Raw genomic sequence first — 14953 nt, forward strand, 5'->3', positions numbered from 1 at the left:
TTCATATTTAAACTGCAACCTGCAGGTTAACAATGTGAGTGACTTAAAGTGTGGAAACAAGTCCACAGAAGTTTTTCTTTTAATTATATGTCGACTATGTGCAAGTAGTCCCCACAGGCAGTGTCCTTGCTGTAGGGACGACCAGGTAAGACATCTGATTCTCACATATAGATGGAACATTTGATGTTGCATTATGCCCAGTATTAATCAGACATGTTTGTTCATGTTCCAGACAGGATAGTGAATGCTTTTGTGCACAGTCCACTGTGTGGTTGTACAGCTCACGCCTTAACTGAATATATTCCAACACCTGGCTCGCCTTCTTGCATCCAAATGTAGAACAAAATAGATGTTTGATCTGTAAAATCTGATGTAATGAACAGAATCCATGAGACTTGTTTGATTTATTCATTAATTTAATACATTTATTCTAACCCTCCCCAGGCTCTGGGGAGGATTCATCCCTCCATCAGACCTGTTGCCACTGATTTTCAGTCCACTTCTCGTGTCCTTTGGCATAGCTCAGCCTTTTCTCCCCGTTTCCCCTCCTTAAGAACGGCTTCTTGACAGCCACCCTTCCATGGAGACCATTTCTGATGAGGCTTCATTGAACAGCTGAAGGTCCAGATGCATCTCAGGGAATCACCTGTTTTCTGCAGAAATGCCATTTCATGCATGTCAAACTGTTATTTTATAGATGCAACCAAAGAAATGGGAACAGATGACAAATTCTTCCCATCCCTGAATTTTAGCTTGAGCAGCTACTGATGATGCAGCCCTTTTGGCCACCTGGTACCTGCTTCAGGTCAACCTCCTGAACAACCCAACACAAAAGGCCTTTTCTTCAGCTTTAATTTTTCCCTACATGCCAATATTCACAAGCAGGTCCTATGCTACTGTCCTGATAGGCAATGATGACCTTCTGGCCACACCTCTGCTATTGAGGCTGAGAGGCTCCTTTCAGTTTCCATGACCCAACCTCAATGGTAATGTATAGATTTAATAAAAATACTCAACCTTGTGTTTAAGATGTCATGAACAGGGTCCTCCACTAGATGTTTGCCCCCACCACCTGATCTAACTTACTTCCAGGTAGTGAGTAAGTGTCAACATTGAGCCAATAAATTTTGTTCCCAAGCCACTTAAAGTAGCTGCCACATCTTTTGATTTGTGCAGCACAAGCTTCATTACAAGTATTCAGAGTACAAGACCTTTGCAGCCACAGAAGATAGTTATGAAGCCATCCTCGGTCATGGACTCGCAGAAAATACTGCCCAGGTTTCACATGGCCCCAGCATCTGATGGGTCTGCCCTTACCCAGAGCTGTAGGGTGAGGACTGCTACAGAGTGGAAAGGTTTCCCCCTCAGCACAATATGCAGCAGTGGAATCTTCTGATAGAGCTCAAGGCCACACCTTTACCCACTGCTGTCAGAGAGCTGCAGTTGGCTTTTCAACCATTTTTAGTTGGGAATGCATTCCAAGCTGAAGCCGTTAAGACCGTCACAAGCTCACCTTTGAGCAGATACTGTCCTTAAGTTAATGCCAACACCTTATTTATAGGATTAAGTCATGTAAACCCATCAGGCCCTCAACTATCCCCTCCAACCCACAACTGGATGACCCAGAGACAGCTAGGAGCCATTTGATGGAGCAACAAGGTATTCAAGTTAAAGCCATTTATTCAAGCGGCAGCAGCAGCGATGCCTCTAGAATATGCAGATCTGCAAGACAAAGAAAGTCAGTCACCTAGCAGCAGCTACAGAGAGCACACATGCAGAGTAAAATGAGCCTCACCAGAAAGATCCTCAGAAGCCGCTCTGAACTGGAACCTTGTGCTGAGATGTTTTGCCGTGGTCTGGCTCAGATTCTGTTGGGCTGTAGCGGAACTGGCTGAACAGCACACGCTTCTGGTTGTAGCGGGACCGAGATTTGTAAGCGTAGACTTGATCCTCGTCGGTCACAGGAGTGAAGACTGGCTCGTCCTCGCCGCTGGTGTCAGATGAAAGGCTCCAGCTCCCATCTTCAAACTGGTAATTGCTGCCAGGAGCTCCAGACTGACCTCCCTGAGCACCATGCTGCTGTGCTGCAGAACCACTGGTTCCAGCTGCTTTCTGATACGTTGGCTTAGATAGAGCTTGCCCATAAACTGAATACATGGGTGAGGAAACGGAGAATAAAGATCAGCCTTCCATTTACATCCCGAGTCAATTTAAACTGCTTTTAGTTGCTGAGCTTTGATTGGGATCAGCTTACCGCTTTGTGCAGGAATGCAGGCGATGCTTCCAATCAGCACACAAGAAATCCACAAAACCCTGCAGAAACAGGGACATCTCATATGAAGTTCTGAGTACATTTAGAGACCAGTGGGGTCCAACCACCACCTCCCCTTAACATGCCCACTCCTGTTGAGCTTAACTGCATATTCATAGTGTAATGCTGCCACCAAATGAGGTTCTGCTTGCCTCAGACATTTAAGGCAGCAGAGGTTCAGTGCCACCACTTAGAAGCACTGGGATAGACTAGCAGTTACTCACCTCATTCTGCTGCAATATAATTAAAGCTTGCCTGGGACCTGCTGCTGCCAAACTGCACTAACACAAAGTTCAGAGCCCTGTGACACTAACCTGAAGCTGCAGGAGCTGCTTTCATATGATCCTCAGTGCAGAGGGAACTGATTGCTCAGCGGTAACAGCTGCTGCTGAAAGCTGCAAGGCTGCAGTTAACTGGCAACAATGCACTAACATATGGAGCATCTCAGTGTTATGTCCATAAATAGATAATAATCAGGAACTCTTGTGAGTATTATGTATTTTATTTACATATATAAATATGAAATTATCAATATAAATGATCAAATATTCTGAACTGCTGATGAGAGCAGCTTTATTGGGAATTTGGCTGGAAATATACACTCATTCTTTCCTGTTTTTACTAAAAGATGCAGAAATATTAAACTCTGTAACATGTGTTTAGTGCACCAACCCATGCCAACTCGGTTAGCATACATACAGTTATAGGAATAGTTTACTGAATGTCCCATCTTGTAGACAGCCTCAGTGTTGCATTTCCAGTCCAGTCTGCTGTCCAGGTGAACCCTCAGGTATCTGTAATCCTCAACCACCTCTTCACCGAGGATGGAGACGCTGTTCAGCTGCCTGCTGCTCCTCCTAAAATCCACAATCATCTCTTTTGTTTGTATCCAGATGAGGCGATAGTTTATTTTCCTATAGATGTGATAGTTTCATGTAGATGTGCTGAGGTGTGGCAGGGCAGCTGTTGGTACATGGAGGATGTGAGGTCTGTAGCAGGAGGCAGCAGCATGCTGAGTTTGTCTGAACTCTTCCATCTGTCTGATCCCACATTATCCCAAAGCCTGTGAGCTTTTCCATTCCTGACCACACATCCCTCACACTGTTCTGCTGCAGATAGTTTCCCACCGACTTGCTCTCTTCCTTTTTTCTTCACACTCCTCCTTAGCTCCCTGTTTCCCTCCATGAAGGCCTTCTTCTTTATGCTCAGTGGCTGCAACACAAGTTCACATCAACCAGGCGTTTGTTCAGAAAACAGCGTCACAGCTTTGGACTCAGGAAGTGTTTCAGATGTCAGCTGTCACTCAGACACACTCTCATAGGGCCTGGATAGCTCAGTTGGTAGAGCATCAGACTTTTAATCTGAGGGTCCAGGGTTCAAGTCCCTGTTCAGGTGTAGAAATGTAATCTACCACTTAACCTGTACTTCCCTCTATGCTGCACTCTGTTTCTACACTGTCACCTCTGACAGAGCCTGGCTGATGCTTTCCCTTCTATGTAGCTTATTGTTAGCTTTGTTGTTAGCTGCATCGTTATGTCCTCATTTGTAAGTTATATAAACTATAGAATATTTCTATATAAACTACAGAAATCACCTTAAATACACCAGCTGCAGAGTGTTGATCACATTCACTGAAACTACAACAGGTTAAGAGCATTCATCATGAATAGTTCTGCTTTATATCAGGGCTTCTTTTCACTTAGATTTCACTATTTGGACAATCTGTAATGAATGAACACCCAGAACAGAACACAAGACATTACAGAGATAAATCAACGCTGGTGCAGTTTAAACGACAAGGGCATTGTTTGCTTCATTTAAGTGGCAATAAAACAAAGCACTTCATCAGAAAAATCAGTGTCAGAAATATATTTTGTAAAGGCCTCAAGAGACATAGATGTTGGAGGAAGTTGCGTAAACTGTGATGATGTCACAAGTTCAGTCGCAGTGGTGCTTCCAGCTTCTCTGGAGTTTGGTTTGTTCCACATAAGGAGCAGTATTCTTTAGTATTTCAGCTTTAGACTGACAACATTTGTTGCTCAGTTTTCCTCTGAGCCACAGAGATGCTCAGCTTTCATTGTGTCCAATAACTGCAGCTTCTAAAGTGGATTTCATAGCACTGCTGCATCTCTGACAGTTATCAGATCATTTGGGTGGAAACACATACATCACAACCCTCTGAATCTGCTTTCAGTCCCACTTGAACAGTCTCTCACAGTTTCAGACACAAAATGTGTCTTTTAGTTTGAATCTCAGCTGATATCTCCAACAACTGTAGAGGGACTCATATCATTTCACCAGCTGGTGTGATAAACTTACAGAAACACCTCAGGAGCAGCACCGGGGATCTTTTGGGAGAAAAGAGGATTCTCTCCATGCTGATAGAGCTGGTGATAAATGAGTTTATGGATCCTATATATTACAGAGTAAAACAATAATAAAGGTGCTTTTTGAGCGTTGACATCTTTTTATTTTATTAGAAAAATGTTCCAAATTTGAATCCCATGGAGGGAGCCAATGAAGTAAAGATTGATGCATGAAAGCATTAAAAACCTCTCCTGTAAGTTCTCTGTAAGTTTTATTTAGGTCCAGCTGCATGTTTCTCTTTATGGAATCTTGAAGCCCTCATAGATCAGTCTGATCCCAACAGAAGTCTGGCAGGTTTACTTGGTTGCTGTAGTTCACTAAAGCAGGACTCTGAGCAGGGCCCTCCGCTAACAGGCTCCTCTCCTTTAGAGCCAGTGGCAGGTTGGGTTTGGGAGGTGACGTTGCTCTGTGCTTTAAACAGCAGGCTTTAATCCACCAAACTTCAGTTGCTTTATGATCTGCTTTTCAGATTTGTAAATGGCTAAATAAATAACACCACTGACTAAATCTTCAACTGAACCTGAACTAAGCAGAAGTTTGACTGGTTTGAATACGGTCAGGATCACACTCATTGGACACATAGAGGATCTGATTTACTTCCTTTACTTCTTCATTCTTTGAAAACTCTCAGTAATGATCTACCTGGTAACCCAGAAACTAAATGTCCTCACTTTGAGTGATCAATCAGCTTTCTGCAGGTTTGCTTCATGAAACTTGTTTCACGAGGAAGATCTGCAGGTCATGAAACTACCCCAACAAGAAGCACTTACTATAATGAGGAACAGCTCAGTGTTTCTATTAGGGCACTTATCATGACAAAGTCTCGCTTCTGATAGAAAATAAGTGTCATTCTAATCGTGGCCACAATATTGATCTTCTATTTGACTTGGAAAATCACATGTCATCCCTAGAAGTAATCCATTTTGTTTCAAAGGTTCAGATCTTGTACATTTTCACTACCAAGACAACCCCAAAAAATGAGGCTTCACATTTATGCAGTGGATTTGGTCTGTCCCAGAGTGTCGCACTCTTTCACTTCAAAGCCATGTAAATGCTCAAATTAGGTAGAAATTAAATAGAAATTCCTTGCAAATACATTTTTATCTATAGTTCATATTTTGTAGCACTTGAGTGAAAGCCATCTGCAAGATTACCCCAACAAGTAGCACTTACTTTTTGAAGAAATGTAGTCAGTGCCTGTGTTAAGGTAATGTTGGGGACAAATTCAAGAAAGAACAGTCATGTCTTATTGAAGAAAATCTCACAAGCGAAACAACCCCAAAAGAGAAGCACTTATGAAATCAAGAACCATCAGTGTGTCTGTTTGAGGTGGTCTCCATGTGATACACTCATCTGCTAGCTTCAGTTACAGTCAATAGCATTTGTCGTGTACAATCGCCCCAACCAGAAGCACTTCCTGAACTCAAACACAAGTCAGCACAGACAGTGAATCAGATTTTTTTCTTACATGAATTTCTCCTCGCTCCAGTTGATGCTTTCTTGTGTCTTCCCCGTTGCGTTTCCAACTGGGTGAGTGTGCTGAACAGAGTTGCCCAGTTTATATGCTCAGTGTTTGTGGTTCCAACAAACTCCACCTTCCTTTTCCACAAGGTTTCTATGGTCCAGGCAATGGGCCATTAAACAACCATTCAAAGAAGTATCGTTTTGGAATGAATGCAGACATGAGGGAAGTTAGGTGTTGATGAGTGATCAATCAGCTTTCTGCAGGTTTGCTCCATGAAACTTGTTTGACAAAGGAAGCTTCCAGTTGGAGTTCCATCACACGTACTTCAAAACAAGACAAAACCAAATGTACAGTCTGGTATCAAGTGTAAGAGACAGAAAAAGTGGGTGGATTGTAAATTGGCTCCCCACACTGTGGAAAGATTTAAGAGTCTGGATTCATCATACAGTGAGGCAAGAATCCCACCCCAACCTCATGCACTTTCCACCATTTTCTCCAAAGAATGTGCATAAAGTTGAAGTGCATGTCCTACTGAGGAATCCACGTGAATCTTCAAGAGTTTCCTACTATTTAGAAGACAGTCCAAGAAATGTCTTCAATCACTGAAGCAGTCAGTTAAGAATCACACCCCAACTTCAAAGCACTTTCCACCATTTTCGCCAAAGAATGTGCATAAAGTTGAAGTGCATGTCCTACTGAGGTATCCACACCACTATTTGAGATCATTTCTTATTCTTTGGAAGACAGTCTTCAATCGCTGAAGGAGTCTGTTCAGAATCTCACAAAACTTAACACGACTTTCCACCATGTTCTCAAAAAAAGTGGATAACGGTGAGCTTGCCGTTCAGCTCACACGAGGAAGATCTGCAGGTCATGAAACTACCCCAACAAGAAGCACTTACTATAATGAGGAACAGCTCAGTGTTTCTATTAGGGCACTTATCATGACAAAGTCTCGCTTCTGATAGAAAATAAGTGTCATTCTAATCGTGGCCACAATATTGATCTTCTACTTGACTTGGAAAATCACATGTCATCCCTAGAAGTAATCCATTTTGTTTCAAAGGTTCAGATCTTGTACATTTTCACTACCAAGACAACCCCAAAAAATGAGGCTTCACATTTATGCAGTGGATGTGGTCCGTCCCAGAGTGTCGCACTCTTTCACTTCAAAGCCATGTAAATGCTCAAATTAGGTAGAAATTAAATAGAAATTCCTTGCAAATACATTTTTATCTATAGTTCATATTTTGTAGTAGAATATTTGAGTGAAAGCCATCTGCAAGATTACCCCAACAAGTAGCACTTACTTTTTGAAGAAATGTAGTCAGTGCCTGTGTTAAGGTAATGTTGGGGACAAATTCAAGAAAGAACAGTCATGTCTTATTGAAGAAAATCTCACAAGCGAAACAACCCCAAAAGAGAAGCACTTATGAAATCAATAACCATCAGTGTGTCTGTTTGAGGTGGTCTCCATGTGATACACTCATCTGCTAGCTTCAGTTACAGTCAATAGCATTTGTCGTGTACAATCGCCCCAACCAGAAGCACTTCCTGAACTCAAACACAAGTCAGCACAGACAGTGAATCAGATTTTTTTCTTACATGAATTTCTCCTCGCTCCAGTTGATGCTTTCTTGTGTCTTCCCCGTTGCGTTTCCAACTGGGTGAGTGTGTTGAACAGAGTTGCCCAGTTTATATGCTCAGTGTTTGTGGTTCCAACAAACTCCACCTTCCTTTTCCACAAGGTTTCTATGGTCCAGGCAATGGGCCATTAAACAACCATTCAAAGAAGTATCGTTTTGGAATGAATGCAGACATGAGGGAAGTTAGGTGTTGATGAGTGATCAATCAGCTTTCTGCAGGTTTGCTCCATGAAACTTGTTTGACAAAGGAAGCTTCCAGTTGGAGTTCCATCACACGTACTTCAAAACAAGACAAAACCAAATGTACAGTCTGGTATCAAGTGTAAGAGACAGAAAAAGTGGGGGGATTGTAAATTGGCTCCCCACACTGTGGAAAGATTTAAGAGTCTGGATTCATCATACAGTGAGGCAAGAATCCCACCCCAACCTCATGCACTTTCCACCATTTTCTCCAAAGAATGTGCATAAAGTTGAAGTGCATGTCCTACTGAGGAATCCACGTGAATCTTCAAGAGTTTCCTACTATTTAGAAGACAGTCCAGGAAATGTCTTCAATCACTGAAGCAGTCAGTTAAGAATCACACCCCAACTTCAAAGCACTTTCCACCATTTTCGCCAAAGAATGTGCATAAAGTTGAAGTGCATGTCCTACTGAGGTATCCACACCACTATTTGAGATCATTTCTTATTCTTTGGAAGACAGTCTTCAATCGCTGAAGGAGTCTGTTCAGAATCTCACAAAACTTAACACGACTTTCCACCATGTTCTCAAAAAAAGTGGATAACGGTGAGCTTGCCGTTCAGCTCACACGAGGAAGATCTGCAGGTCATGAAACTACCCCAACAAGAAGCACTTACTATAATGAGGAACAGCTCAGTGTTTCTATTAGGGCACTTATCATGACAAAGTCTCGCTTCTGATAGAAAATAAGTGTCATTCTAATCGTGGCCACAATATTGATCTTCTACTTGACTTGGAAAATCACATGTCATCCCTAGAAGTAATCCATTTTGTTTCAAAGGTTCAGATCTTGTACATTTTCACTACCAAGACAACCCCAAGAAATGAGGCTTCACATTTATGCAGTGGATGTGGTCCGTCCCAGAGTGTCGCACTCTTTCACTTCAAAGCCATGTAAATGCTCAAATTAGGTAGAAATTAAATAGAAATTCCTTGCAAATACATTTTTATCTATAGTTCATATTTTGTAGTAGAATCTTTGAGTGAAAGCCATCTGCAAAATTACCCCAACAAGTAGCACTTACTTTTTGAAGAAATGTAGTCAGTGCCTGTGTTAAGGTAATGTTGGGGACAAATTCAGGAAAGAACAGTCATGTCTTATTGAAGAAAATCTCACAAGCGAAACAACCCCAAAAGAGAAGCACTTATGAAATCAATAACCATCAGTGTGTCTGTTTGAGGTGGTCTCCATGTGATACACTCATCTGCTAGCTTCAGTTACAGTCAATAGCATTTGTCGTGTACAATCGCCCCAACCAGAAGCACTTCCTGAACTCAAACACAAGTCAGCACAGACAGTGAATCAGATTTTTTTCTTACATGAATTTCTCCTCGCTCCAGTTGATGCTTTCATGTGTCCTCCACATTGCGTTTCCAACTGGGTGAGTGTGTTGAACAGAGTTGCCCAGTTTATATGCTCAGTGTTTGTGGTTCCAACAAACTCCACCTTCCTTTTCCACAAGGTTTCTATGGTCCAGGCAATGGGCCATTAAACAACCATTCAAAGAAGTATCGTTTTGGAATGAATGCAGACATGAGGGAAGTTAGGTGTTGATGAGTGATCAATCAGCTTTCTGCAGGTTTGCTCCATGAAACTTGTTTGACAAAGGAAGCCTCCAGTTGGAGTTCCATCACACGTACTTCAAAACAAGACAAAACCAAATGTACAGTCTGGTATCAAGTGTAAGAGACAGAAAAAGTGGGTGGATTGTAAATTGGCTCCCCACACTGTGGAAAGATTTAAGAGTCTGGATTCATCATACAGTGAGGCAAGAATCCCACCCCAACCTCATGCACTTTCCACCATTTTCTCCAAAGAATGTGCATAAAGTTGAAGTGCATGTCCTACTGAGGAATCCACGTGAATCTTCAAGAGTTTCCTACTATTTAGAAGACAGTCCAAGAAATGTCTTCAATCACTGAAGCAGTCAGTTAAGAATCACACCCCAACTTCAAAGCACTTTCCACCATTTTCGCCAAAGAATGTGCATAAAGTTGAAGTGCATGTCCTACTGAGGTATCCACACCACTATTTGAGATCATTTCTTATTCTTTGGAAGACAGTCTTCAATCGCTGAAGGAGTCTGTTCAGAATCTCACAAAACTTAACACGACTTTCCACCATGTTCTCAAAAAAAGTGGATAACGGTGAGCTTGCCGTTCAGCTCACACGAGGAAGATCTGCAGGTCATGAAACTACCCCAACAAGAAGCACTTACTATAATGAGGAACAGCTCAGTGTTTCTATTAGGGCACTTATCATGACAAAGTCTCGCTTCTGATAGAAAATAAGTGTCATTCTAATCGTGGCCACAATATTGATCTTCTACTTGACTTGGAAAATCACATGTCATCCCTAGAGGTAATCCATTTTGTTTCAAAGGTTCAGATCTTGTACATTTTCACTACCAAGACAACCCCAAAAAATGAGGCTTCACATTTATGCAGTGGATGTGGTCCGTCCCAGAGTGTCGCACTCTTTCACTTCAAAGCCATGTAAATGCTCAAATTAGGTAGAAATTAAATAGAAATTCCTTGCAAATACATTTTTATCTATAGTTCATATTTTGTAGTAGAATCTTTGAGTGAAAGCCATCTGCAAGATTACCCCAACAAGTAGCACTTACTTTTTGAAGAAATGTAGTCAGTGCCTGTGTTAAGGTAATGTTGGGGACAAATTCAGGAAAGAACAGTCATGTCTTATTGAAGAAAATCTCACAAGCGAAAAAACCCCAAAAGAGAAGCACTTATGAAATCAATAACCATCAGTGTGTCTGTTTGAGGTGGTCTCCATGTGATACACTCATCTGCTAGCTTCAGTTACAGTCAATAGCATTTGTCGTGTACAATCGCCCCAACCAGAAGCACTTCCTGAACTCAAACACAAGTCAGCACAGACAGTGAATCAGATTTTTTTCTTACATGAATTTCTCCTCGCTCCAGTTGATGCTTTCATGTGTCCTCCACATTGCGTTTCCAACTGGGTGAGTGTGTTGAACAGAGTTGCCCAGTTTATATGCTCAGTGTTTGTGGTTCCAACAAACTCCACCTTCCTTTTCCACAAGGTTTCTATGGTCCAGGCAATGGGCCATTAAACAACCATTCAAAGAAGTATCGTTTTGGAATGAATGCAGACATGAGGGAAGTTAGGTGTTGATGAGTGATCAATCAGCTTTCTGCAGGTTTGCTCCATGAAACTTGTTTGACAAAGGAAGCCTCCAGTTGGAGTTCCATCACACGTACTTCAAAACAAGACAAAACCAAATGTACAGTCTGGTATCAAGTGTAAGAGACAGAAAAAGTGGGTGGATTGTAAATTGGCTCCCCACACTGTGGAAAGATTTAAGAGTCTGGATTCATCATACAGTGAGGCAAGAATCCCACCCCAACCTCATGCACTTTCCACCATTTTCTCCAAAAAATGTGCATAAAGTTGAAGTGCATGTCCTACTGAGGAATCCACGTGAATCTTCAAGAGTTTCCTACTATTTAGAAGACAGTCCAAGAAATGTCTTCAATCACTGAAGCAGTCAGTTAAGAATCACACCCCAACTTCAAAGCACTTTCCACCATTTTCACCAAAGAATGTGCATAAAGTTGAAGTGCATGTCCTACTGAGGTATCCACACCACTATTTGAGATCATTTCTTATTCTTTGGAAGACAGTCTTCAATCGCTGAAGGAGTCTGTTCAGAATCTCACAAAACTTAACACGACTTTCCACCATGTTCTCAAAAAAAGTGGATAACGGTGAGCTTGCCGTTCAGCTCACACGAGGAAGATCTGCAGGTCATGAAACTACCCCAACAAGAAGCACTTACTATAATGAGGAACAGCTCAGTGTTTCTATTAGGGCACTTATCATGACAAAGTCTCGCTTCTGATAGAAAATAAGTGTCATTCTAATCGTGGCCACAATATTGATCTTCTACTTGACTTGGAAAATCACATGTCATCCCTAGAAGTAATCCATTTTGTTTCAAAGGTTCAGATCTTGTACATTTTCACTACCAAGACAACCCCAAAAAATGAGGCTTCACATTTATGCAGTGGATTTGGTCTGTCCCAGAGTGTCGCACTCTTTCACTTCAAAGCCATGTAAATGCTCAAATTAGGTAGAAATTAAATAGAAATTCCTTGCAAATACATTTTTATCTATAGTTCATATTTTGTAGTAGAATCTTTGAGTGAAAGCCATCTGCAAGATTACCCCAACAAGTAGCACTTACTTTTTGAAGAAATGTAGTCAGTGCCTGTGTTAAGGTAATGTTGGGGACAAATTCAGGAAAGAACAGTCATGTCTTATTGAAGAAAATCTCACAAGCAAGCAACCCCAAAAGAGAAGCACTTATGAAATCAAGAACCATCAGTGTGTCTGTTTGAGGTGGTCTCCATGTGATACACTCATCTGCTAGCTTCAGTTACAGTCAATAGCATTTGTCGTGTACAATCGCCCCAACCAGAAGCACTTCCTGAACTCAAACACAAGTCAGCACAGACAGTGAATCAGATTTTTTTCTTACATGAATTTCTCCTCGCTCCAGTTGATGCTTTCTTGTGTCTTCCCCGTTGCGTTTCCAACTGGGTGAGTGTGTTGAACAGAGTTGCCCAGTTTATATGCTCAGTGTTTGTGGTTCCAACAAACTCCACCTTCCTTTTCCACAAGGTTTCTATGGTCCAGGCAATGGGCCATTAAACAACCATTCAAAGAAGTATCGTTTTGGAATGAATGCAGACATGAGGGAAGTTAGGTGTTGATGAGTGATCAATCAGCTTTCTGCAGGTTTGCTCCATGAAACTTGTTTGACAAAGGAAGCTTCCAGTTGGAGTTCCATCACACGTACTTCAAAACAAGACAAAACCAAATGTACAGTCTGGTATCAAGTGTAAGAGACAGAAAAAGTGGGGGGATTGTAAATTGGCTCCCCACACTGTGGAAAGATTTAAGAGTCTGGATTCATCATACAGTGAGGCAAGAATCCCACCCCAACCTCATGCACTTTCCACCATTTTCTCCAAAGAATGTGCATAAAGTTGAAGTGCATGTCCTACTGAGGAATCCACGTGAATCTTCAAGAGTTTCCTACTATTTAGAAGACAGTCCAGGAAATGTCTTCAATCACTGAAGCAGTCAGTGAAGAATCACACCCCAACTTCAAAGCACTTTCCACCATTTTCGCCAAAGAATGTGCATAAAGTTGAAGTGCATGTCCTACTGAGGTATCCACACCACTATTTGAGATCATTTCTTATTCTTTGGAAGACAGTCTTCAATCGCTGAAGGAGTCTGTTCAGAATCTCACAAAACTTAACACGACTTTCCACCATGTTCTCAAAAAAAGTGGATAACGGTGAGCTTGCCGTTCAGCTCACACGAGGAAGATCTGCAGGTCATGAAACTACCCCAACAAGAAGCACTTACTATAATGAGGAACAGCTCAGTGTTTCTATTAGGGCACTTATCATGACAAAGTCTCGCTTCTGATAGAAAATAAGTGTCATTCTAATCGTGGCCACAATATTGATCTTCTACTTGACTTGGAAAATCACATGTCATCCCTAGAAGTAATCCATTTTGTTTCAAAGGTTCAGATCTTGTACATTTTCACTACCAAGACAACCCCAAAAAATGAGGCTTCACATTTACGCAGTGGATTTGGTCTGTCCCAGAGTGTCGCACTCTTTCACTTCAAAGCCATGTAAATGCTCAAATTAGGTAGAAATTAAATAGAAATTCCTTGCAAATACATTTTTATCTATAGTTCATATTTTGTAGTAGAATCTTTGAGTGAAAGCCATCTGCAAGATTACCCCAACAAGTAGCACTTACTTTTTGAAGAAATGTAGTCAGTGCCTGTGTTAAGGTAATGTTGGGGACAAATTCAGGAAAGAACAGTCATGTCTTATTGAAGAAAATCTCACAAGCGAAACAACCCCAAAAGAGAAGCACTTATGAAATCAATAACCATCAGTGTGTCTGTTTGAGGTGGTCTCCATGTGATACACTCATCTGCTAGCTTCAGTTACAGTCAATAGCATTTGTCGTGTACAATCGCCCCAACCAGAAGCACTTCCTGAACTCAAACACAAGTCAGCACAGACAGTGAATCAGATTTTTTTCTTACGTGAATTTCTCCTCGCTCCAGTTGATGCTTTCTTGTGTCCTCCACATTGCGTTTCCAACTGGGTGAGTGTGTTGAACAGAGTTGGCCAGTTTATATGCTCAGTGTTTGTGGTTCCAACAAACTCCACCTTCCTTTTCCACAAGGTTTCTATGGTCCAGGCAATGGGCCATTAAACAACCATTCAAAGAAGTATCGTTTTGGAATGAATGCAGACATGAGGGAAGTTAGGTGTTGATGAGTGATCAATCAGCTTTCTGCAGGTTTGCTCCATGAAACTTGTTTGACAAAGGAAGCTTCCAGTTGGAGTTCCATCACACGTACTTCAAAACAAGACAAAACCAAATGTACAGTCTGGTATCAAGTGTAAGAGACAGAAAAAGTGGGTGGATTGTAAATTGGCTCCCCACACTGTGGAAAGATTTAAGAGTCTGGATTCATCATACAGTGAGGCAAGAATCCCACCCCAACCTCATGCACTTTCCACCATTTTCTCCAAAGAATGTGCATAAAGTTGAAGTGCATGTCCTACTGAGGAATCCACGTGAATCTTCAAGAGTTTCCTACTATTTAGAAGACAGTCCAAGAAATGTCTTCAATCACTGAAGCAGTCAGTTAAGAATCACACCCCAACTTCAAAGCACTTTCCACCATTTTCGCCAAAGAATGTGCATAAAGTTGAAGTGCATGTCCTACTGAGGTATCCACACCACTATTTGAGATCATTTCTTATTCTTTGGAAGACAGTCTTCAATCGCTGAAGGAGTCTGTTCAGAATCTCACAAAACTTAACACGACTTT

At 41.6% G+C, this 14953-nt stretch overlaps 1 non-coding gene across 1 annotated transcript; it reads left to right on the top strand.

Moving 5' to 3' along the window:
* Positions 1-3633: 3633 nt before the first annotated feature.
* On the top strand, positions 3634-3706 carry trnak-uuu (transfer RNA lysine (anticodon UUU)). Its single transcript has one exon. It is a non-coding gene; the product is annotated as a tRNA-Lys (tRNA).
* Positions 3707-14953: the final 11247 nt, after the last annotated feature.

This window comes from Odontesthes bonariensis, chromosome 11 (genome assembly GCF_027942865.1).
Source record: "Odontesthes bonariensis isolate fOdoBon6 chromosome 11, fOdoBon6.hap1, whole genome shotgun sequence".
NCBI classification, from domain to species: Eukaryota; Metazoa; Chordata; class Actinopteri; order Atheriniformes; family Atherinopsidae; genus Odontesthes; species Odontesthes bonariensis.